Raw genomic sequence first — 26,447 nt, forward strand, 5'->3', positions numbered from 1 at the left:
ACAAAGAAAAACTGACCATGGAAGATCATACCCTTGAAGGGAAATGCTGAGTTGAACTGCAGTGGATTTAATCAGCAGGGTTAACAGTATCATTTGTAAGACTTGCCATACACAATAGCCTTCACACTGAAAAAGCTGTATCAGACTGGATTAACTAGATATGCATTACAGCTTGAAATAAAGACTTGGTGGGATTCACAGAGGACTATAGCAATGCCTGTAGTCAGTAACCCCCATTGACCTTGGTTAAAACAAACGAACCAAAAAACCCACAAAAAGTTATGCTTGCTTGTAAACTTCCTATTTAATGTGTGAAGACCTCTAGGGAATCAAGTATGGCTGCCAAGGGGTCAGAGAAAATAGTAAAGCAGAATTGAGAAAGAACAATAAACCTCGCTTTATTTCAGACTGCGGGACAAAGCCTTTGTGCTCAAGGATTGTAAATAAGTCAGATGTAGAATAGGTAAAGGTGGTATCAAAGGAAATCAAATTGTGCCTCATTGTGTCCTTTTGCAGGCCCTTGCGGCGGCCGGGCCGAGCGGCGGCTGGGAAAGGCTGCTGTCCATGGTGACTGCCGCTCCGCACAAAGGCCCGGCCCCGGGAACAATGCCGAGCAGCCAGAAAGGGGCATTTCCATCAGCAGCGCCCCAGCCTAATTGTGTCTTTTCTTCTTCTTCTTTTAAATCAAAACCTAGTAACAGCGGAGAAGCAGGTGTACAGTACCATCCTTCACTCCCGCTAGGAAAAGCAAAAGCACTTACACTTTTCAAAGTCACCCTATAAACCCGTGGTCAAAAGGGCACGTCACTCCAGGAAAATGTGTGGAGACAGCCTCAGTTCTTAAAAGAGAATGAATAACAACCCCCTCCAGAGTTTGCAATGTTTATCTGCTTCCCAATATACTATCACAGCTGGGAAAGACCTTTCCTCCTTGCTAACAGCTTCTCTCCCCTCCCATCCCCACAGTCACACAGAGACAGGCATTTGCTCCTGAGCACCAGCACGTTCTGCAAACCATGGACTGTGAAACCAGGTATCTCATTTTGCACCACTCTGATCTACAGGAGATCTATTGACGATTTTGTTCCCAAGTGGGCCATTGAGGGCAATCATAACTGACGAAGGACTGGCTTTACTTTGCAGATGACAAAAGTACATCTGTACTCAGTTTTGTGTGAGGACATGAAAACAGGTGCGCAGCAGTCAGCAGGGATGGGAACACTGAAATAACAGTTCATAAGGGTGATTAAGTGCTTTTTACACGGAGATCCCTGGCACCAGTATAAGCCTCTTCATCCATATCTCTGCAATGAAAGAGTAGTAACGCACACTCTACCAGTTTCTCCTCCTTTGAGTTATTCTGTGGCTACTAGCCCCTAAGAGTCCTAGGCCTACTAAAAGAAGGGTGAAAATGTGAAGTCAGAAATATACTCAAGACTGCACAATGTATTTTACTACTTTGGAACATATTTTTGGGCACCAGATAGGCAAAATGTATTAGAAGAAGGAAGCCAAGAATAAGCCTGCAAGTGACTCAGCTGAGCCCCCAGCATGGTCACCGCTGTCACTCCTTGGATGTAAGCAGCTGGCCCACTCCCTGTGGCCACATGAGACACTGACAGCAGGGCCAGAGTGAAGAGATACTACTCTACTGTACAAACCTGCTCTGCTTGAAAAGAGAGGATGAAAGAGAGAGGATGTCTAGCTGATGGCTCTCTGTTTCCATGGGCTACAATTGGGTGCATGGCTGTTTTGGGATCTAAATCAGGAGATGCCAATTTTGGGGAAGTCCCTCATTATTGCAGAGTGGTTGGCCAGGTAGCTCAGTGAATATTCAAAGCACACCTGAGACACTGCCCAGGGTTCTCCTCACTAAGAGACTGAGCTCGGGCAGGTAGAGATGACCACATATAGGCATCTTCCTGGAAGCACTGCAGTACAGGAAGAAAATGACCATCTAGCGTTTCAGACAGCAGAGCTCGCGCAGCCATTCCTGCTACAAATGGACATTTCTGCAGTGAGTTTTGAGACAGAATTATTGCAGAAACTCCGCTTCATAAATATTTTATATTAGTTGAGAATTATTCTCATTAGAGAGGGTGCACACTGTAACTGAGGTGAAGAGTGCTTTGTAAGTAAATGAAGACCCGTTGAAGCCCTTTGGTATGACCTACTGGCTAGCCAGTTATAATTCCCACAGGTCTCACTCTTTTGAAAAGGTAAATTAGCAGAGAGGGCAGGGAGATGGGAGGCAGGGAAGTTAATTCCAAGGGTTTGTCTGTATGGAAATGAACGCCTGCCTTGGACAGAAGTGAATGGGCCACATGGGAATGGGGCTGATGTGTTTGGGTATTAGGCCCGGGAATGTTTATACCCTTCCTAAGTGGGTTCTGGACCCAAAGTGATTCTTGCTTAAGAGATTGGAGGAGGAAAGGGTGGGAAAGCATTAGCGATGCTTCATGCAGAGTATCTGGCTTTTCAAAGCTGGTGGACTAAATAGTGAGATGTTGTGCAGCTGGGTCTCCTCTGACACCTGAAGAAGAAAAGAAACTTGAGAGACTATCATCAGATAACTCTTTCACTGAAGCACCTTTGGTCCCCTCACCTTGACTGGCTTGAAAGAAGTAAACAGACGAAAGCGCATTTTTACAATGACAAACAAAAATGCTCAGAGATTGTGTAAGGAACAATGCATTTAATAGGGCATGGAGTTGCTAACATGGATAAACCTCCAGCATGAGACTATCAAGAAAGGATTGTGAGAAATACTTTTCCAAAGATTGAATACTTCCAGAGACTATTTAGAGCCTTTTGTTTTGGTTAGGACAGCAAAGGCATGGGGAACAGGGAATACAGGATATGCTGTAGGTTTGAATTTACTAAATCCTTTGACATCAGTGTTTCATGAAGCGGTATAGCACTTAAAAATGAGTTCGGATTGGCTTTCCATGGACACAGACATGAGAACTACATATTGCCAAGTGGCATTAAGCAAAGCATAACTGAATGGTGCAGTCCCAGTATATTATGCTATAGGGAATTATCTGTCAGGAGACTGCAACTACACAGATTTGTCTGAGGAGAAGTTTTGAGGTTTGATCCAAAACACAAAAATAAATGAGACACTTTTCCTTGGCTAGAGTGAACTTTGGATCCTTATTCAGCTTCTCTGTTAATGACCCACGGAAATAATTAATGATGTGTTAACGAAATGTGTAGAAGACGGCTAGCTGGAAGATAGAAAAAAAGCCTGATGAGAACAGACATATAATAAAGATTTAGAAAGCTGATAAATACGGGCAGAAAAGAACAACATTTTATTACAGGTGGGAGAGAAACAAAAATTGAATGCATTAAAAAAACATAATTCAAATGTTTGGCAAGACTGGCACGTGGAATATAATAACCTTGAGTTCTGGGGGAAAATAAACTGTAAATGAAATAGTTCTCCAGCTGCTTTCACCATATGTGACATAGTTCTTCAGCTGCTTTCACCAGACAGGTTTATTTTCATTTTTCAGTCTAGACCTCATGCCTGGCAGTAAAAAGGCAGGATTTTCTCTCAGCACAGCCCTGGCATGGCTCCCCTGTGTTCTGCCTGGATGCATGGGCACCTCTTTGTGGTCACTGATAATTGTCAGTGGGTCACAAGGAACCACGCCAGGGATGTGGAGATGGAGGTGCTCCAGCAGCCTCTCCCCGGCAATGGCCTACAGAGCTGGTTATCCCAGAAAGACCCCTATTGACTGCATCCAGGTTTGGATTAGATCTATAGGTCCTGAATAGAAACCTCCATGCTCCATTTCATAAAAATTTGCCTGTTTATATTACTACACTTCACTTGAGAGTGAAATGTTTATTACACTTCTAGAAAATAGTCCTTTCTTGTTCCTCCCTGCAGGCAGATAATTTTCATTTTTGCTTTTCCCTTCGCCTAAGCAAATGAGGTTGCTTTTCACTTTGCCATCTGTATTGAGCTCCATGTGAATCTCCAATGAAAAGGACGATCTGCTCTTGTTGGTAGCACAGTGCTGATCACTACCTGTTGGGATCCAGTCCCAGTCCCAGAAGCCTTCTGTAATGGCAATGTTTGGAACATTTTTTGCTATTTCTAGTGGTTGAAAGGGAGTCCACTTCTGAGAACATCTCGTACAACAATAGGAAATATTCGGAAAGTGGCTTTCTTCTAACACCGAACAAGGAACTTCATAAAAAGAAATAAAATAGGATAATCCTAAAGCTTCTGCTTTCTCTGTTTTTCATCACTAAGTTCTTGCATAAGGCTTATCTGAGGGGGGAATAACTTAGATATGGGGGACTGAGATACAATTTCAGAAAAAAAAAAAAATTTTTTTACTGTATCAGGTAGTCTTCCTAAGTCATACCCTTATTAACCTGCAGGTGGTTAGATCTAGACTAGACAAAAAAATGTAGCTGCGCATCAGTCAAAGGAACAAACTGGATGACCAGCTCTTCTTTTTAGCATTTATGACGTTAAAGTAAACCTGGGTGGTGACAAGAAATCTCCTAAAATCTTATCCATTATATTACAGTCTTGGGTTTCACATAGAACCCGAGGGATGGAGGGACAGTTGAATACAGGGAATTTATACACCCAAGACGTTTTTAAAAAGAGACACCAAAGAAAGGGGGCAAAGCAGAGGGGGGAAATAAAGTTTTCTGGAAGATTGCTGGAGGGCCAGAGTTTGAGTCTCGATTAGGGTGAATTGACTCCCTCATTATTTAGAAGGGCAGACACAAACAGGAATACCTTGTTACATTAAACATTATTAAGAGCACTGAGCTAGGCTGGGTAGTACTTTCCCTTTTTGCTGCCTTCAGGAACTAGTGAGGACACTTGTGTATGCGGAGTGGAGTGTGTGGATTTCCTCACTGATAACACTGGCATCCTGCTGCGTGAGTGCTGCCGGATCAGGGCTCTAGCAGCTCCTCCCATGGGCAACTCCTGTGATTAATGAGTTATTCTCAGAGAGGCATTTGCTGTGAGCAGTTCGCACTGATTAAAGTAATAGCAATATACAGTTATAATCTTATTCTGGAGTGTCTATCTGAAGTCTCTGGCTACAAGCTTCATAACAGAGCTGTCATGAGTCAATGACTGTAGTTGTCACTGCTGCGCACTGTGGTGCAGACCATAATGTCTCTGCTTCAAATGCACTGAAAGGCTGAGGACATTGTGCTAGCACAGCATTACTGCAGAAGGAGGAAAAGCATTGCTGAGGCAGCTTGCAGAGCTGGACTTGTAACCAGGTCACTTCCCTTCTGGCAGCTTACAGAAGTGCCACAGGAAGTCTGCAGTGTACATTGATGTGAGGTAGAGGGAGAAAGGGGGGTGGGTGAGGACAGCTGAATGTGCCAAAAAAAAAAAAATAGGAACAAGTAATAAATAATTGCATAAAATTCTGCAGGTTAAAGACTGATGCTATCATTTCAAACAAGGCAAGAAAGCCAGCATCTGTCAGCATTGGTAAGTTGTGCATTATTTTTTGCAGATTTGCAGCCACAGCATCCCCTTGCCTGAGTTCACATCTCAAAGTCTCTCAGCACTGAGGGTCAGAAACCTTTGCCCATGGGAGGTGGTGGCAGCAAATTCATATTGATGTCTGCAAGAAGGTAGGACTGGGCCCTCAGGTTGGAAAAAAATTAAAGATTGGACTGTTCCTCAAGGGCTAGGGGAGCTGCAAGGTGTTGGTAAGTGTTGCACTTGTGCAAGCGCAAGGGACAAGCACGATTAGAGGTGACACTTCCCTGCATTGGCTCTGTTTCCACTACGTGGAGGGTGTGTGAGTACTGCCGTACTGGAGCACGGCCGTGGCCGTCTCACCCAGCATCCTGCCGCTGACCGGAGTTCCTAGCGGACGCTGCGGAGGAAGGTGACGCCCTCCCCTCTCACCTCACAGGATGAACGCAGCCAGTTGCACAAGCCTCGGGGATGGCAGGCAGGGACTTCAGCCCATGATGAGCTTACAGCCTGGAACATGAAGACTGGCAGCTCTTGCAATATCTGTCCTGGTTAACATGACCACAAATGCCTTTCCTCTTTGTACGAATATTTAACCTTTTTCTGGATCATGTCACACTTTTTATCTCCAGAGGACAAACAGAAGTAGAGCTCTCTCTGCCCCCTGACTCAGTCACTAAGTCAGAGGATCAGCAAGGATGTAGTATTTCAGTGTTACCAGAGCACGTTTTATCATCACACATTTGATGAATCATGGCATCAAGCCCAAGCACAAGCAGAGCCCGCCCCGGCACAGTGCTGGGACGTGGCCCAGCTGCGCCGGTGTGCCGGCACTGCCGCGCGTGCAGGAGGGATGCAATGAGCACTTTGTGAGCGTGGCATGTCGTGTCGGCCTGCGGGAGCTGCGGGACGCTCTGCACTCTGTGCTGAAGTTTTAACACTTTGCCCTGGGAGTTAAGGCACAAACAGAAGAAAAAGGGAGAGAGAAACATCGGCATCATTTAAGGAAAGAGAAGCCATTACTGATGGCCTCTGTCCTACTGTGACATTTAGTTTTCCTGTTTTCAGTTTGGCACCTTCTGTTGTTGCCTTGAAAACATATAGAAAATACTGATCTAGGCAACATAGTTTCCAGTGTCATGTTTATCTCCTTACCTTTTTTAGGAGAGTAAAAAACAATATGCAGCATCTTTTCTGCTTTCCGGTTTTCAAACAGCTTTTTTTCATTTTCTATGAATAGCAACAAAGTGAGACATAAGTTTAGTATCTGGCAACCAGGGCTGCACCTAGAACAGTTTATCATTTACTCACAGCAGGTTACACATTGTAAAATGATGGAACCAAGCCCTGTGTTAACATTTAACCAGATGTCAGCTCCACCCTGGCAGCACTTGGATATAACCCCTTGAGCTGATCTGCAGGTGTACTACATTTCTGACTAGCTCTGGATTTTCCAGTTTAGAGCATGAATATCCCAGAGGAGATGGAGGGGGGGAATATACTCTCCTATACAGTGTGCAGGATTTAGCACTTAGGGAAAAAAAGAATAATACCACTTCCAAAGAGCAGCTCAACAGTAAATATTAATGCTAACAGTATACCTGACAAAATAATCCTGCTTATTTTTAAAGAAGTTTCATATTAATACAGCATGCAATGTAAACATATCCTGTTGTTAAAATAATATCCTGTTCACCAATAGGTTAGAAGTGCTCAATACCAACCCAGTCTGACAAGGACTTTTGCCTTGGTCTGTTTTGCTTTAATGTTCAAATGTAACTGGCATCTACTCTTTTGGATTATAGCCAGGAGTGGAAACTGAAAAGCCACAGGCCTCAGCTCTGCTAGTGTGAGAGGCTGGTCTCCAGGTATTTTTTAAGTCCCAGGCAGAAGCAGGATCTCCATGTGATTTCCCGTGCAATTTCACAGATTTAAGAGATGTTTAAATAATTCGATAAAGTCCTGATAGGCACACCACACTTTGGCACTTATCCCCTGAGAATATGAACCTCTCTCTATTCACCCCTCACTGACTGTTACACTGATATGCTTTTTCTTAACATATCTATTGCTACAAGGGCTGTATTCACTGGAGAAAACTCTGCCTTTTCATGGGAAGTCTTCCAGACTGTCTGTCTGTCTAGATGCGTGTATGATTCTCCTAACCCCAGATACCCCTACGACAGCTGATTGAACTCTCTCTCCGTTCTTTTTTGCTAGTATCAGGAAGAAAAGATGTTAGAATTGCCTTGGGCTACAATTAATTTATTTTTCATCTGTGGAGAAATGGTGTAGGATTTTTCTTTACATACCTCTAAGTTATATGGAGGCTGGGAAAGTTAACATGATAACCGCAGCACTGGACCAACTCTGTCTGGAAGTAGCTAGTGTTGGGCTTCTCTGCGTAAAAATGGATGTAACACATTTATCTGCTGCTTCCCAGGAATTCTGTGAATAAAAGATTTATTAAAAATTAATGTGCACAGAATTGAAAGCAGATATATATTGTTCTCAGACTGCAGAGGCACAAAAAGTCAGAAGATACAGATTCAGAGTGGAGAAGAAAATCCACAAAGATATCATTCTGAAAACTTGGGCTCAGTCTGAGCTGAACTGTGTCTGAAAGCCTCATCCCCCACTTCCCCCTCCACGAGTTTGAAGGAAAGATCCTTCGTGCTTTGCCTTGACTAATTTGGGCAAAAAAAAAGGGATGCTGGAGATTGGGATCGGTTTGGGCATGGTGCAAAGGTAGCGTGTGCTTTGAATAACCCCACGGATGTGAAGCAGAGGCACCTTTTTTGTGAATACTGTAGGCTGCAATGAGAAACCTCCGGCAGGGAGAGGTGAGTCTCATAGGGTCAGACACCTCTGCTTTCACTTTCCCTGGGCTTTCCCAGGAGCGGAGGCTGTCAGCAAAGGAAAACAAGAGCAGCTCGACCGTGTGTTAGATTCGTCACAACAAGATCAGTGCAGCAACCAGTGGGCCCACAGGAAATATATATAGCTATCTTCTACCATGCAAACCTCCTCGAGGTGGTGCTTCACACGCTTACTTGGAGGCAGGGTCCGGGGTGGACAGGGAGGAGGGGGGTGCGACTCCAGGGACCCCTGGAGGGGGCAGAGGAGGAGAGGTGCTGACTGCTCAGACAAGTGTGCAGGAGGGGAATCAGCAGTGGCGGGGCAAGCTTGCTGGGGACAGTTTTTAACAGGTGATTTGGGAATCGGTTGTGCTTTTAACAGCTGGCCCAGCTGGCCGTACCAAACAGCCTCCAGGACAGTCCTGGAACCCACCAGCTTTTCTCAGAGGCCTATAGAAAGCTCTGCAACTTCAGCTGTGCGGGACTCGGTAAGCTGGCTTATACAGAGTACATCCAGGAGCTAAATGTTGCAGGTGCAGCTCTCCTACCTCGTCCCTATCCAGAGGAAGCTGCGGGCAGATTGCCGTGCATCAGGGTGACAGCTCTCTCTCCCAGCGTGATACTTCTTTACTGATGCCAGCTGAGTCTTGAAATCTTTGCTTTGGAGAGATGAAACACACACTTGTATATTGAGATAGGCCCGCTCTAGGGCACAGCCACATTTGGCTCTGTTTATCTCATTATCTTTCATTTATTCTTTGGTGTTCACCCTACCAGAAATATAATAATAATCAGACAGATAGAATAAATAAACCAGAATCTCTGCCTAAAGATTCAATAAAAATTGAGCTTAACTGTCTAGTAAGATCAAACAAACAAAAAACTCTTAATTAATTTTCCCTTCCTTTCCCCCTTCTATTCAATTTAATTAAAAAAAAAAAAAAAAGACAAAGAAAAGCAGAGCTGTCAAAATCCTTTGGGAAAGACATCCATTTCCAGCTCAACTCAGAAGACGTTTGCACAGAATCTTATAACAGAGACTATGCTTTTGTGACTTTCAGTCTATTTTCAAAGTTAGAAAGAGATGTCAGTATTTCAGTATTTCAGTGTTGCAAATCAGCAGAATTTCTGAAGATCCTGAAGTCTGTCTGTTACTGTAGGTTTGATTTTGTTTGGAAATTACAGAAAAAAAACAAACAAAAGCAACAAAATGAAATGAAGAAAACAGAACTGAACAAATGCCTCCCCCATGCCTCTGGGAACGAGAAGCCCCTCTGAGCCCTGGTACATCCTGGCATGTGACTCTATACCCATTCCAGTCAAATGAGTTGATCTGGTGAATCCCCATCCCTGCAGGAACATATCTTAAAGCCAATTTATTTTGATCACAGTCATTCCAAAAACTGAACAGCCTACCAACAAATAGCAGCACTGTTCAGATAAATTCACTTGCTCCTGTGGCTTCCTCAATACGAAGGCAGAAATCAACGGTCAGAGGAAAGCTAGAGTGATCACGTGTTTTCTCATCAGTCTACACCTATGCAACCCTCGTCATCCTGAGTCACCCGGATATCCCAGTTTTTTCTTTCTGGCAGCGTTACTGTCCTTCAGGAAGGTGGGACTCAGGGGACGAGGTGACAAGACAGGATCAGGGCAATGCAAGACCTTCTCATCACCATCCTTCACTGCTTAAACCTTGCTGTTATAGCTATTACAATTAATTCAAATAAAGATCTTAGCTACTCCAAGCTGTAGTCACATTTTCAATCACTGAAGCTCAATAGGCCAGTGAAAGGCATTTCTAGGAAAGAGATACCCCAGGATATCTTTAGGCAATAAATTATCCTGTCCCCACTCCCCCTCCCCACTCATTTCATTTAAAAGTGAAGGGTGCTGAGTTTTACTAGGTCCCCCTCTTGTCATCACAGTCTGTGATTTGCAGTCCCAGGGCCAGACTTGTCTTCTCTTTTTTCTCCCAACCACCACAAGATCGCATTACATTAGACAGAGAGGTCTGCCAGGTCACAGCCCCGGTCGCTGTCACCTACTTCCCGTTTCCTGCAAAATCCATATGTGGGAACGTTTTTCCTTTTGTCTTTTAGAAAAGCCAGCCTGAGGGTTTGTCCATGCAAAGGTAGGCAAACAAAAATGCTTGTTGTATTTGTGTGTGTGTATGTGCGTGTATGTGCTGATGTACGTATCTGTACCTATGAGGCAGATGAAAAGAAAAGCTGAAAGAGAAAGGAGGGAAAGTGGTTAAAGCTGTGTGTTTGGAAAACACATTTCCTACTCTTGTACCACTTGTCATCACCTTTCAAGCAAGCCGTCACCCTGACAGCAGTGCACTGCTGTTCAACAGCATCCTCTTGCTCCCTGGGCACGTGGTGAGCTGGTCCAGCTGCCACTCTGGGACTTGCCAATTATTAAGCTCAAAGCAAAGTAAAACAAACACTGACACAAGCATCAGTGCCAGAAACAGAGCGGAATCCATTGCTGCCAAAAACATTTATGACGTGAGGAGATGCTGGAGAGTGCTCAGAGAATAACATTTGCATCCATGACCTTGCCAGTATAGGCATGAGTTAGTATTGTGTTCAAAATTAACTCTTCAAAATCTTCAGTATTAATCTTTGAACTATGCATAGACCCAAACCTAGAAGCTGTGCATACTGGCATAGCTGGGCAGATAAAGCAAAGGGAGCCATCCTGACTGTCATACCCTATGAGGGGGAGCACTACACTGCGCCAATGAAGTGATGAACGGGTGTCTCCTAGTTCCTTCTCCGAGCAAATGCCTACTGCTCTGGGAATACTGGCGAGTGACAAAAGAGTCCTTGGGGCTTATCAGAAAAATCTGAAAACTTAGAAGCGTTTGCCCTCAAGTGACTTACTCAGAAAGTTATGAATTACTGTAGGAAGATCATCAACAGTATCATTGCAGTCTCAGTGCTGGAAAACAAAGAGAGTTTCCCTCAGGGGAGTGGGAGAACCAAATGATTTTCTTTCCTCTATATTTCTTGCATTAATCCCTTGTGAGCTGTCTGTCTTCTGTGCTAACATAGCCCACAGCCAGAGCTGAAATACAGGGCTGACTTTATCAGCCTCTGCAGGTTAGTTCATTCTCCTTTATGGAATCAGTAACAGGAAGGAATTTTCTTTCTTATCTAAGAAGTGAACCTAAAATTGCTTTTCCTCAGGCTTTTGGTTTGGCTGAATGATATTTGCCATTAAGAAAAAAACATCGTTAGCTGTAGAAAAGTGGGGCCCACTTTCCCTGGGAGTACAATGGAGATGGCTGTCTTAGCATCTGCGGTAAAAGGATGAGAAGGAAAGCAACCTTTCTCTTGTGAATAATTAGCAGCACAAAGAGGGTGTGAGGTGGAGTTTTAGCCATGTGCTCATACCTAGGGTCTGAGGCAAAAACAAAATGGTGTGGGTCTTTAAAACCACAAGATTGTCAAACATTTACAATATCATCTTAAGTCTCATGGCATTCAGTATTTTTCTTAAAAGTGCATCTTTCCCTAAAGGTCCATCTCCTGAAGCAATTTTAGCAAGTAAGAATACCAGATTTCTTTTTAGAGGTATGTTTCTGAGCCTCAAGACTGAAAAGAACTTGAATACATGAATCTTGAGGGCTCCTTAAGTATATTAGATGTAGAAGAGCATACTGTGCATGAGGAGAGCCATGAGAGACCAGCCCTGAGCTATTCAAATGGGACCAGGAATGAGGCAACACAGAAGGAAGGAAGTCAGCTGGAGGGGAGCTGGATGGAGCTTCAAAGAGAAATACAAAAGAGACTCGACTTTACCCTGGGATGCCAATGAGAATCTTTGAAGCAGTTTGCATGGGAAGTTGTGTGTCTGAGAAGGGAAAGGTGATGCTTGTAGAGGTGGTCTGTGTGAAGTCTTTCCGGCAGGGCTGTGAACAGAGAGCTGCAGAGAGTAGACAGGAGAAAGTGGCAAAGATCAAAGCAAGAGTTAATCAGTGTCTGGGCAAGGCACATCATCATAAGCACGGGAAGAAAAACAAGGATAGTGTTGGAAAGGAAAAAAATACAGATTTCACTAACAAGTCAGAGTGATGAAGAAGGAGGGGAGAGGAATCAAATCTAGCAGTGGGGATGCAGATGTAGATGATAGTGAAGTTTCTGTCTGTGAGAGAGGCAAGGGGGAGTATTGCATGGGAAAGCGTTCAGTGCATGCTGTTCTGGCTCTGCATAGCCAGATGGGAGGGTGAAGTGACAGTCAGAAATGTCAAGCAGAAGAGAAAAGGAGAAGCCAAGATAAAGAGGAAAGTTGATCAACACAGGGTTTTTGAAGTTTAAGGGGTGACTGAAGCCACCTCGGTATGAAAGGCAGAGGTAAAAAAAAGACAACCAAATGCCAAGTTGGCAATGACCTCAAAAGCAGAAGCAATGATGGTGCCTACCAAGAAACATCAAGAGAAAGAGGAGATCCCAAGGAGCTGAAAGAACCCAGGAAGAGAAACTGTTATGCCCTCAAATGAAATACAGAGATGAGTGGTCAAAAAGGGATTTCTTCCAGCCAGAGCTTCTGCATGATGACAGAGCAGTCTGGTAGAAACCAACACAGCCTCCTCTCACCATGTGTATGCTCCTTGGACCAAGGGGTTCAGTCTGGATAGTGGTCAGACCGCTAACTAGTAGTTGCAGAGACTGGCTGAGGGTAAAAAGAAGCTTGGCCTGGAAGTTCAGGATAGAGCATCAAAGGGTCTCAAAGATTGTACTACAAGTAAATTGCTCTCCTGCCATGGCTATTTTCTAGTCTATATGCACAAACTAATTCAGTAGGTTGAAGAGCTCTCTGTGTAGGCTGCAAAGCAAGAGAAAATACTAAGGAAGTTAAACCACACTGAGCCGCCTACTCATGAGGTTATACTGCTAGCAGTGCTCGAGTCCGCTGGCTTAAAGTGAGCTGGGAAATGTCTCTGCAAACTGCTCTCACCGATTAACTGGTGGGCAGACACCCCTGGGGAGAAGTTGTGTCTGCTGCGGCAGGCACTGCAGGTAGGGACACCACTGTTGTGACACCAGCATGGATGAAGTTTTTCCTTGCTTTTTCTTGTGGCACTTGGAAGCCAGCTTTCACCTTCTGCCATGACTAGTCTATTTGCAATGAGATTCATGCCTGGCTATGTGATGGGAGGCTTTATCCCATGGCGCTGTTCCTTTCTCTGCAGCAGTTTTTCTACCCAAAATATAAAAAGCATTTGAAGTGAATCTGATTTCCCTGGCAATCCCACAGGGAATGATGGGAAGCCTCAAGGAGAGGCAGAAAATTGAAGATTTAATGACTTCTGTGTGCTCTGCTCAGCCCCCCTGCTCACTGGTAAGATTAAAGGTTCAACCTGCCTTCTGAGAGTCTCATGGCTGGATTTTTGTTTTGTTTGAGTAGAGCAGTGCTGGGCTTGTAAGACCTGCTAGTCCATTTACTTTGCCAGGAAATGCACTGTAGGGAGCAAGAATTCATGAGTCAAACTTTTCCATGAGTCAAAGGGCAAACAAATGGGGACAAAATAGTTTTAAAAGTAGACTTTAGAGTGACACTTGAAACACGAAAATCTGATTTAAAACTGTGTAGAGTAGTGCATCTGCCCCCTCTTCTGTATGAGAAAACACTCCTGAGTTTCCAAAAATTAGGGAAGCTGGGGAAGGAATTCAAGCTGGGCGTATTAAATTTTAAATGAACAGCAAAATTATTTCTAAACAAATTGAAAAACTCTGTCAAGCTGGGGCTCCATGGCCATTTCAGGGACACCTGCTTTCTTTTCTCTAATGAAATTTCTTATATATTAAGTCCCAGCAAAGATATTGTCTAAAATAACTAGGTTAAAATGTCTGAGTGAGCATTCAGTTTTACGTACCCCAGTCTAGAACTTACATAAAGCACCAACCCAACTGTAGTTTCTGGAGTTGCTGGCCTGAGAAAGAATATCTCTCTGAAAGAGCACTCCCAAACCTACTGTGTGTCTTTGGGACTGTTTTTGGATATCTTGCTATCTCATTCCAATGCCTCTTACACGTGGCTCTAACTTTCACCTTGGGAATACAATCTTTCCTCTTAGATTTTGTCAAGTAAATGAAATCTAAATTCCTCTGCATATAATTGCCTACAAAGTGGAGTATATTTGTAAAATTATAGCAGAGCAAAATTTGTTTTGTATTTAGAAGCCTTTCACATAGACTTCTAAAAACTCTTTGCTGAAATTTCTTCCTCTACCAGCAATTAAATCTGAATTTATCACAGCAAATTGGGCAAAACTTACCTACAGGGGTGGAGTTTTGCTTGGCATGTGTTTTCACCTCAGATCAACTGGGTTCATAAACTTCTGAAACATGTGATTAAACCTGTACCAAGCTTACTGTTTGGACTGTTATCTGATCCTGGCAAAATTAAACCTGCCCTAATTGTGAAAGGTAGCCTAAGGTTTAATTTTTAAGCTGACAAGCCAACACTAGATAATAAAGTTGATAGAATTACATAGAAACTGAGCCCCATGACCATGATTCAAAATGTGCTGGACCATTCTCTGAGACACCAAAGCACTTCTGCTTCTTTGCTACTTTAAGAGCATATAGGTAGTACCAGGGCGATCATAAATAGGTTTAAAATTGCACATGGTTAAGTCCTTTGCTGGATCAAGGTTCAACTAAGAATGTCAGTATACGAAATTCAACTACAGAGCGTCCCTTCGTAAACACTTCAATATCCCCTATCTTACTGCTGTGCTGGCATTTTAAATATTCATTTCCTTTACAGATATAGATATAAAAGAATTAGAAATATTTCCTACACCTATTTAGCACAAGTCTAATGACAGCTTGTGTTTCATCTAGTGAAACCATCAGTCTGCAGAGAAATATTTCATCTCTCCCGCTGCCATACCCATACCTATTTCCCGCTATCAGAGATAGAATAGTCCTAGTCTCTCACAAGGTCTTTTGCTTATCCGACCCCACCAGATACAACAGAGTCTTCACCTACCTAGATAAAGTGCTAAGAAGTGGTTCACATGGGTTTGTTTTGCCCCAATTGTTTGTTCTCTGTAGCTGAGCACAAGTGACTGGAGTCAGGATATAAATGAGGATGTGATATTAGGTGACCAGGAGGAGTGTAAGCGTTTGTAGCTGTGAGAGAAGAGGAGGGTAGAGCTGGATACACACATACACACCTTCTTGAGGCAAAGTTTGAAGAAGAACTATACAAATTATTCAGCTCCAAGCAGGCCGTTTGGGTGAGAGATCACTCAGGCATTTCGAGCAGTGAGCAGAAAGGTCTTTTGCTGCTAGTGCTTAAAGCTGTGAAAATGGGGCGTTTTTCCCATCAGTGCTGCAATAATCCACCATGCAAGGCAGGGTTAAATTTTCTCTTTCATCACATGCCAGTCACTCCAAGTGTTGCTAATGTCTGAAATCAAATCTGAGTGTCTCCCCAGCTCGCATAGTGCTCTGGGCCTTTCTTCTTTTTCTCTTTGGGTGCCCATCCCCCCAGAATCTGTCATCACATTAAATATGTATTATTTAAGTTGGCCTGTGGGAGAAGCAGAGACTGTGTTGTGCACTAATGGCTGTATTTTTAGGTGAGTGAGCCTCCCAGGGCTCTGCAAGGGCTGCATTTTGGCCCCTGGGATACTGCCCCAGGGCGTAACCATAACCATTAGATTTGCACCCGACTCTGTAAAATATTATTGCTCCTTTGCTGTTTTTATTTCCTCTCTTTAATCTCCTCTGTCCCTCCTCATGTAGCTCAGGATGCTCTGAGGCTCCAGGGAAGCTCACTGGCCTTTACCTCATGACTCTGGTGTGTACAGGTACACACAAAGGGGGACCAATTTCCCTACTACAGAAAAAGTCCAGTGAATAACAACAATATCTTGTGTTTTCCATGTGGGGAAAAAGCTTTAAAAGGGCCAGGATATGCTTCGGTGACATTCTTACTTTAACCTTTTCATCTTTGGGACTGTTCTCTGCAGGGGTTATTTGGGCCATAAGGTCTTATGGATGGCACAGATAAGTATTTACTTAAGATGAACCCCCAGCAGGCAGAAGAAGGGGTAGAATAAATAGGCACTAAGTGACTGGACCAGAGGAAGATAAAAGTTCAACATTTTGCCTCCCTCAGTACACTTAAAGTACCTCAGCCCGGTTGTCTGATGTCTGCTGCTTTTGCCAGAGCACTGGAGAGAAAGCCCATATCCCCAGAGTGAAAAATAGAAGAGTTTCTTGTGCTTTGGCTGAGATTTAAGTAGATGCATGATGTCTGCAAACTGCTGCTGTTCATAAAATTACCCTATAGGTTCAGGGGACTGAATTACTATACCAAATGACAGTACATCACCCAAAAGATGTCTAATGACCCAAGGGGGACCCAGAACAGTAACAGAACAGTACATTACCACTGTGAGTTCACATCATCTTGCCATGATGTTTCACCAAAGCAGATGAGTTCTCAGGCTTGCTCCACTACTTCCTCGAATTTCTTTTAGGACTCTAGCTTCAGTTCCCAGCTCTTACAAGCCCTGTTTTGACCAGATCTCACATTGCTGTGAAAATGTGTCTGCTATACTGGAAGGGTTTGCACTAAACAAGGAAGCCCAAGTGGCAGAATTTGATGCTGGCCTTGTCAGGGGATTAAGCATGGACAGACCTGACCCTGAAGGCACAGACTCTCCTGGGTCAGGGTCTAGCCTAGTGTCGGTGCCCCCAGAACATGCTGGCCTTCTGGTGAGGACAAGGATATGGCGACAGGGAGAACAGAAGTGAGAGTAGGACCAGGGCAGAGCAACAGGTCCACAGGGAAAGACAGTGCTTCGGTATCATCAGGCGGCCCTGCCAGGGTGTAAGTCAGGCCACACAGGGCCATGGCACTTGCCTCCGTCCACTCCCTTGAGTACCAAAGATTAGCTTGTGGCCATCTAACTCCAAACAGTATTTCACCTTCCAAGTCCAACTTCAGCTGCATTTCTAATGGATGAGACACTCTCCGGCATAAAGGTAACACAGTCCGGCTTAGCTTAGACTTCAGAGCTTCTTGAAAGTCAGTGGAAATGAAGTGAGTTACCCCAGCTGAGAAGCTGGAGCTCTGTCTTTAGTAAACTGTAACCAATGAGTTCAGGAAAAGTGTCCCTAGGTTGTATTTCTCTATCATTAAATTCTCTTGCAAGCCAACATTCAACTCCAGGCAGCAAGGAACTGGAAACAATGGTCAAGTATGAAGAAGGCAGTTATTTCCTTAGCGGGCAGGGCTGTGAGGAGGGAAAAGGGAGCCAGTGGAGAGAGAAAAAGGATTTTGTCAGAAAAAGCTTTGGATAAGGGGAAGTCTGTGCCATGAAGAGGTGTTTTAAATCTCGTAATGTAGCAGCCAAGGTAAATAAAAAAGACAGACATTTGCAAAATTGAACAGTCACACCAAATAAATTATGTCACCTATTTTTTAATGCAATTTCAATGGCTTGCCATCATTTGAAATCGTCTATTGAAATGCCTCAGGTTTTTGTTGCATTCCCTGAAACTTGAGAAGAAACCACTTAAAAGAAAACCTAAAAACTCTGTAATAAATTAAGGAATTTCTTACATTTTTGCCTGTGTAACTGGAGAAGCTAGGATTGATGGACTAAGGCCAGTGCTCATAGCTCTGAATGCAGAGGCATTCACAGTAAATCTAAATTAGTAAATAAATATGGGTCATTTCCATGAGTTCCCATTGCCATGATGAATTAATCCAAAATATAAAAGCAGATTGAAGAAGCTGTAGCGAGAATATTTCAATAAACAACGGATAGGTCCATCCTGTTCTTACTGATCAAGATAAGTAAGATTAAAGATAAGTACTTAAAGATAAGTAAAACGGAAGAAAGAATTAAAGAAAGATACTGACTGGAAGGAAATCAAGATGCCAAGAGCAAAGAGCTGGGGCATCGCACCCTCATATTATTTATAGAGGGGAAGCACTTATGAAACACGAACAGGGACTGCAGTTGGCCATCTACGGACAAAACTGCACAAAGGCCATTTCTTTCCCAGCAAACTGACAGACCAATGCCAACTACTGAAAATGCTGAAAACCGAAATGATTAATGGGGCAAGAAAAATGGACATTTCCTGTCCCTTCACTGTACAGCCTGACAAAATCAAAGAAAATCTAAACTGTACCTTCCAAATCATGTCCAGAATGTTGACTGATTCTTATCTGGATCTAGATAGTTGAACAAAAGAGGAAAAAAATCTTAAATACAACCTCATCACCACACCTCTTAATCAGCAATCACCTCCCAAAACATTTTGACTACTTTTCTTGTCTTCTTCCTGTTCTGATTTCCTTTGGGATAGAGCAAGATCACTGGAGGCGTCTCAGGATTTGAATCCCTGACTAGTCATTTCTTTTGCCTACTTCTGACTTTCTCTGACCTTGGGGAATGCATGTCTCCTCTTTGATTGCGACAGGCTGGCACATGTGGAGGGGGAAATAAGATTTATGTACTCCAGACAGGTGTCAGGAGTCATAATAACTAGCAAGATAGGTGCCCATGAAAAAACAGTGTGGATATGATGAAATACAGTAGAAAAGACCAACAACTAGGACAACATTGTCCAGCATTGGTGCTGATGATTAGCACTTCAAGATCTTCGTTAATAAGAAATTTATTTAGACTTTGAGGTCAATAGGCAATTAAAGTGCTCATCCCATCGGTATAGGAGAGCTTTTACTTATATGCCTCATCACTGATTAAGGACTTTGGCCTCTGTATTTGAAAATGTTGGCCTCGGATTATGAGCTGAAGTGTGTTATAATTCCTTTTGTAGCATAGGAAGATTCTGTAGTAAGTGCTGACTGCAAGCACAAGCAGTTATCTATGCCCGTTATTCTGTAACTTGGTGTCCTTATGAAGAATTCATTTTACAAGGGATTAGTAGAAATCAGCTATTTTTGCTAACCAAACAAAGGCTGAGAGGGGATGTGACTGCTGACTGCAGTGAGGTGAGAAGAGCCATTTAAGCTAAAAAATAACCTCGGCACATGAACAAACAAACACTAACCAGCCATGAATAAAATTAGCAAAAGTAGAAGTAGGTTGCCAATGATCCAGACAATGAAGGTGCTGGAAGACCCTTCTAATAGAAGTACTGCCAGCAGAATGTGAAAGTGCTTTTTAGGTGGAGTTTAACCAGTGCCTGAAAGAGAATAGGTAAGAAGATTGCCTGCTGCTGTGTCTAGGCTGCGGGGCCTGGGCTCACTTCCATGTCAGGATGAAACCTGGGTGAGTGCCATCTTTCTCCTGCCTCCTTGCATCCTGTTTTACATGGAGAAAGCGTCTAAGACTGTGGGTAGAAGGCAAAGCAAGAAGCATAGCACAGTGAGACAGCCTAGACTGAGACAGCATGTCTCAGTCAGGTCTCTTTCCCAGAAATTCAGGGAGCCAAGAGTATAGTCAGTGCTGCAGAGCGGACCTACAGAGCGGACCTACGTCCAGCTGGACATGGGTCCAGCTTGAGATACCAGAGGTCGGGAGTAAACTGCCCAGAAAGTCTCCTCTTATGTTTTTATTAGTTAAAACTGCCCCATTTTTAAAGAAGAAGACATCACATTTCATATACATGAAAAAGGCAAGCCATCCCAAGTTCACTTTGGTGTCTCACAAAGCCAGCCGCGCTGAGAAAGAGGCAATCACTCCAACAGCTAAATAGCTAATCTTCAGTTAATTAAACTATTATTAATTATTAAACTGAACACCTTAAATGTAATCCTTCCAAAAGCCTGTAAGACCACAGGAGAACTCTGATCATTTGACTGGCACACTAACACAATTTTTTCTCTTTGAAAAGTACTCCCTTTTAGAGTTGCCACCTGGCTAATCTGCTCTGTAAAAGCTCTTTAATCACATACACTTGTTTGTTATATATAAAGAACACAGAGACAACTTCTACTGTCTCCGCTGAAATGACACTAGATAAAAATAAAAGCTCTTCTGAAAAGTAGAGTTCGACTATTGAGATTTAATGTGACACATCACTCATTTGGCTGCAGGCAATGTCACTTTATTCCTTTCCAAACTGATGGACCAGCTTGCTTTGGCTGATAAAATAATTAGATCTAAAGTGAAATGACCAAACTGAATTTACAAAGCTATTTTCTAGCTTTTTCCAAAACTGTCACAAACCTGACCGACTACCAAACCTCAGATATTTCATGCACCACCATTTACTTTACCATCAAACTTCTAGCTGAAAAGTTCATTCATTTTCTCACCAAGAGGTCCCACAAACCACTTATCATCAGTCGGCAGAGCACAGTGGGTACTTGCCCCCATGGAGTACATTCCACAGCAGTTGAAGTTTCTACCATGAAAATGTTCTCTGCAACTTTTATGTGATGTTGTCGCTTTGTCCCTGCCTTTGTCTTTTGGCCGAATGACAAGTTGGTTTTATAATGAACAATGCAAGGCTCAAGTCCTCATTCCTTTGAGGAGCAACTCCCCATGGCTTCAGACAGTCTAGTGGAAACAGTCACCACATTGCTTGGATATTCTGCTCAGCAACTTGCCTCAGGAAACAAGAAGCAAAGACCACAGTCTCACCAGTCTCAAGAGGAGACGCTTTTCGCTGTCCTTGTAAGCAGGTGTTGATTAGCCTAATTTCCTGGGTGCAATGTGTACAGACAGCCTTTGTGTCCTGGGAAGTGATCCATGCACAACTCCCTTACTTCTCATGGCCATTATCATCAACTCTTCCTCTTTGCAGATCCTTTGGAAAGGGAATAATTTTTTCCCAGGCTGTTCATTACTGTGTACAAGAGGAGGAGGGGCAGGAGCAGCAGCCGCAGTTTGACAAATGACCCTTAGTAATAGATTAAACAAATGGTAAAAATTAGCTGTACTGCAAACTCCCTTAACTCCCGCTCCCTTCACCTCTCCACGAGTGTCTTCCTTCCCACCTGCATCTACATAATAGGCCGAAAGAGAGCTTCTCGGGATCCTTAATTAGCAGGAACACATTAGAGGAGGGGAAGGATGACCACAGCACACACAATTAGTCACTGAATATAATTGTAATTCAGGGCAGATTCATTGACTAATTGATTCTCAAGTCCAGCATTGCTCAGACACTAATAAAAATGCCTGGCATGGGAGCGCTCTGTCTCCAGTAATCACTCTCAGAGCAAAAACTGTGTCAGAATGACTTATATCCAAAAAAAAAAAAAAACACACACACCAGGAATTTGGAGCTGAGTCAATTGTTAACTTACCCCGCTCAATGGACCCTCACACGCCCTGGAAAGGCAAGGTACAGAGGGCGTACAAACCTAGTTCTAATTCTGCACGGAGGAGACAGTTGTGTATTTTTAACATGATCAGGCAGTATAGGAGCACAGGACTTGTCAAGTTTCACCAAACTGTCAGGCATTTTTGAAAGACCCCTCTCTTGTTCTTTTGGGACTATATTCATAGCTGGGAGCTTGAACACAAAAATAGCAGCTCTAGATCTGGAAATTTCTAAAGCGTAGATCACAAGAGGCTGGGGAGATGGACTTCTGGCCTTATTCTGCGTGAGCATTCTTATGATCTGATATTGGAGGCTATGCAGACATCCTGTCTTCCTGCTCAGTCTGCCCTCTCATGTCTCTTGACACAACCAGTCACCTGATAGTGAAACCTAGCACTGGGGCATACCTTGTATCCTTTGCATGACTACTCTGACTTCTCAACCTACTCTAAACTTCATCAGAAAAGGGCTCTTTTCTCTCTGGCTGTTGCTTTATATTTGCCCTCTAATGCATTTAATGATTGAATTTGCATGGAAGAGGTCGGAGGAGGTCAAGTTGTTTTGTATTGCTTTTTCATTTTTGACTAAGGTGGCCAAGCTCTGTATTGGTGGTAAGTGGGTGCCGCTCTTTCAACCTCTAACTAGAGACTTACCTGTTTCTTTCATCAAGTCCCACATTTGAGGACAGGTCCCTTGGAACAAAAACCTCCTCCTAGTTCTGCAAGGAAGATCTTGACTCTAATGTGTCGGTTTTCCAATGTGCAAGAGTCTCCTCCTGAGGAAGATATCTAGCCATAGGGTATGATCCAACAGGTGGGGGAGCGCCTGATCTGTGGGAGATGATAAGTTATAGTGCATGTCATTTCCAAACAATGATGTTAGAGATCACCTAACCATGCTTTAACCCCTATCGCATTGATCTTGCAAATACCAACTGCTTCTCCCACATCACTAGGTGTATCCAACATGGAAAAGCTGTAGCTACAGCCTTGGTCTATTATACATTCACCCCTGTTATTTTTATCCAACAAAGGATACTGCATTAGCAGGTTAAAGTAGCTGATTTTCTAAATGAAGTAACAGTCATTCTTGATTTCCTAATTTTCCATCACAGTAAGGGAGATTAGTCTGAATCACTCTCAGCAGTTCACAGGAAAAATTTCATTTTAAATCATTTGCATGAAGTACAGATTTGGAGAATGAAGGTGGAAAAGTTTATCTTGTGGTCAGCCAAGCATGCAGAAGAGATCTCAGAAGTTAAAGAAGATAGAGGAAGCCGGGTAGTGCCCATTTTTCTGTTTGATGTTTCCTGAACTATTGCATTTTCAGTGTTATGCTTGGAAGGTCATTTTGAGCCAATGCTGTATCACTTTATCACAGTTAATGGAAACTCATTCTGCCACACCATTACTGAAATGATCATTTCTGTATGTAATAAACAGTTACAGAATTTCAACGATCCTTAGCAATATGTTGTGAAGGACTCAGGAATAAATCTGGAATCTATATCCCTAAACTTTGAATTTCATCAGGTTACACATTTACAATCTCTGTCTGTAAGTATACAGCTGAAATGTCTGGACCTTGAACGTTTAATCTTTGTAGTCCTTTTCTAGTTTAATGTTCATCTATAAGTGACATCTCAAAAGATAGCCATTCTTAGTTATTTGGGGACAGAAATCTGAAGAAAGCCAGATTGCCTCATGAGGTCAGATGACATCATATAAAAGAAGTAAGACATTTATGCAGGTGAATATGCACACAACATTCACGCACACATACACACAAATACATTGTAAGGAATGGCTAGTACTTGTGCAATATTTTAAAATTCTTCTGCATTTTGCTTTAAACATCACCCCTAAGGGTGGATACTCCAGAGAAGATTCATCTTACGTGTGCCTGACATTGCATTTGTCAGCATGGCGTCCTGACAGTAGCCAAACAGGCCTGAAGTGTTTGGAGCATAAAGGGTCTGAATGACCAGGAAAATGTTCTGACCTTCTCTCGCAGGTAATCCCTGCCACCAGTGTGCTGCTAGAAATGTAAGTAGCCTGATACACAGCTTCCTGGAAATCACTTGCTCTTTATTTCCATCATTGCCAAGTCAAGAAAGGAAGAAAATCTAAAGGAGACCTCATGAGCACATTGAGCAAGATTTCCTTTCAGCTCATGGAAACAGCCACAGAGCATACACAATCTCCTTGTAAATAATTGCTTTATCTATTGTGAGGAACATCTCATTTGGAAACTCAAATGACTGGGTGTTGTACGAGCGGTCCAGGCTTGACTCCTGATAAAAGCACAAGGAGAACCCTTTGGAGTAAAAAGTGAAATCTGACAATTCACTTCATATCCTACCAGCAAGGATGGCAGATAGGATTTGCAAAGATCCTGTAGGCATAGCCTTGCTCTGTGCCAAGATAGCAGCTGTTCACAGTTCTGACAAGATCTGTGCACTCTGAGTTAACTCACAGTTCACCTCTGAATTTGTCCCTGTGGATTAACATAGTGGGATCCTTGAAACTCTTTTACTATCTCTTTGATGACAATGTTTTAAAACAAGACATCAGAACACGAGTATGGTAAAAAAGAAGTGGTTTGCAGAGAGTTTTGTCTAGCCCTGCAAGAGAAGAAACTCTAAGCAAATATTTACAGTCTGCTCACTAGGAATTTAGATACAAACCCCAACATACTAATATCAGTACTCGAGAATTAGTCACTCTTCCTTTTCCCATTATGCAACAGGATCCAAGAGAAGAGTTTTTGTCTCCAACGTTTGCTCCATGGAAGGTATATTTAACCATGAGCGTGACTTAGTCAGAGACGCATAGGTCCCAGCAAGGAGAGCCCAGCTCACGAGCATCCAAGGCAGCCATCATGCAAACAGCCTATTTCCTTCACAATAGGTGACTGACTGTGGTGGGCACATCCACAAACCTCGGTGAGATGCCTCAGCTCCCTTTTTATGGCATTACTTCTTGAAGCTGATGAAATGGCGAGGGCAGTTTGACAGCAGCAGAGATCAGTCGGAGGCCTTCCGCACAAACACCAGCTCAGCCCAAGGCTCCATTTTTAATGTTGCCTGAGCATGCGCCAAATACCCAACGCTGCCTGCTTTCCAGACTGCTAGATATCTGCAAAGAAACCAAGCAGACCAATTGGAGGCAACAAGCTCTGACTGTCTCTGTCCCAGAAACGAGCACTGTCTATCACAGCCTGTACTTTACTCCTGTGCACACACTCATCTCTTGACATTTTCCACCGCAGATTTTGCATGTATTCATCACATGCATGTTGCGTAAAGGCCTTTGGTAAGTGTAGCTCTACAATAAAAAGAGGTCTGAAATCTGTCCGTGGAAATAGTTGCCTTCTTGGTTTTCCTTGCAGTGTCATTTTTGTTTACCTTTAACAAGGCAAAATGTTTCTACAGATATTGCTCCGTTACAGGAAGAAGACAGTGAGCAGTGAGTTTAAAGCATGGACTGAGCAGGTACATATTCCTCTCCAGAGTGCTGTTTCCCTTCTTCCTAGTTCTCTATTCCTCTGACATAGCAGGACACTTAACATAGCTGAAAAGCGGGGATGTTTTGGGTTGAAGCAGAATAACTTTGGGCAGCTATGAGTTAAGAATTAGTTAATATTAATTAAAGTAAACAGAGCTATTAGTTTTACATTTCCAAAATGTGATAATAAAACAATAATGTAAGTCACCAATTCCTGGCCCCTCTCCAGTATTCTGAAGTTGTGTTATGATTTACCGGACACAACAATGTCAGGCAAATCTATTATCTTGCAGATTGCTGTTTATCTCAAGCTGGGTCTCCAGATCTAGCTTTTTTTTCAAGGCTTGTAGCTTTATCTTGAATTCACAGAGATTGACCTGTCTGACTTCTGTTAGAATATGCTATGGTTACTTTCCAAACTATGCACAAACGTATACATACAAAGCAAAAAAAGTATATGGTGATGCCAGAATTTTAGTTACATTTTGTATCAGAGCAGAGCTTGATTTTATTTTATTTTTTTAATGCCTCTGGTAGAATTAAATCAGTATTATACAATATCATATCTACATCAAAATGTTGGCAGATATGTTGAATGATAACATTGTAGTCTCTGATTCCACTAACATAAACTCTAGTGTGGCCCTCCTTCGCCTCTTGTTATTCATTATGTGTTCCAGTTTCCTTTTTGTTTTTATCTGGAGTTTGAACCTATTGAAATCAATTAAGTGAGACATCAGTAAGATCATCATCAGGCCCAGATGTGTGAACGGTGGGGTAATTGAAGTGAGTAGACTCAGATCTAGTTTAGATCTGTGTCCAGGTGTTTAACTGAAGAGGACTCATAGCTAGGTCTGAAAATATTTTTGGAGGCTATCTCACTCCTGATCTCTCTGTCAGCTCTGACTACTCAGCCAGTGTACTTCCTTATTCCCACTGCACCGGCCAAATAAACCTTTCTGTGCCTCACATGTTGTTATTCCATCAAGCAATGTATCACAGGCTTGGCTCTTCAGTAACAAAAGCAAGTTATAGCATGGCAGCATATCGTTTGGGAAACGCTGCATAAAGAAAATGTGTTCGGCACTCCGTGGTGTAACTGCTTAGATACAATCATTTCCACAGTTAAACAAAAGGTTGTTATTAAATAGAAGAGCGCTTAAAACAGTGGGTTCACGTTATTCTTGGAAGCCCAGCACATGGGCTTTTGTTGACTTGCTAAGTATTGATTTAACCTACCAAAGGGCTGCTACTGCTTTCTGCAGCTCAGAGGAACCTTTTCTGCTTCCAGAACCAGAACGGCAGCATCAAATGGGCA

At 43.0% G+C, this 26,447-nt stretch overlaps 1 long non-coding RNA gene across 1 annotated transcript in view; it reads right to left on the minus strand.

The window, feature by feature from the left end:
• Positions 1 to 2,677: 2,677 nt before the first annotated feature.
• The window catches only part of LOC138066797 (uncharacterized), a 34,810-nt gene continuing 11,040 nt past the window's right edge, over positions 2,678 to 26,447 (minus strand). Inside the window, exons 2-6 of the long non-coding RNA XR_011140310.1 lie at positions 22,277 to 22,453; positions 8,889 to 8,999; positions 7,795 to 7,930; positions 6,638 to 6,712; positions 2,678 to 6,429 (exon numbers count right to left, since the gene is read on the minus strand). This is a non-coding gene — a long non-coding RNA (uncharacterized lncRNA). The remainder of the gene's footprint in view (positions 6,430 to 6,637; positions 6,713 to 7,794; positions 7,931 to 8,888; positions 9,000 to 22,276; positions 22,454 to 26,447) is intronic.

Source organism: Struthio camelus, chromosome 3, assembly GCF_040807025.1.
Source record: "Struthio camelus isolate bStrCam1 chromosome 3, bStrCam1.hap1, whole genome shotgun sequence".
NCBI classification, from domain to species: Eukaryota; Metazoa; Chordata; class Aves; order Struthioniformes; family Struthionidae; genus Struthio; species Struthio camelus.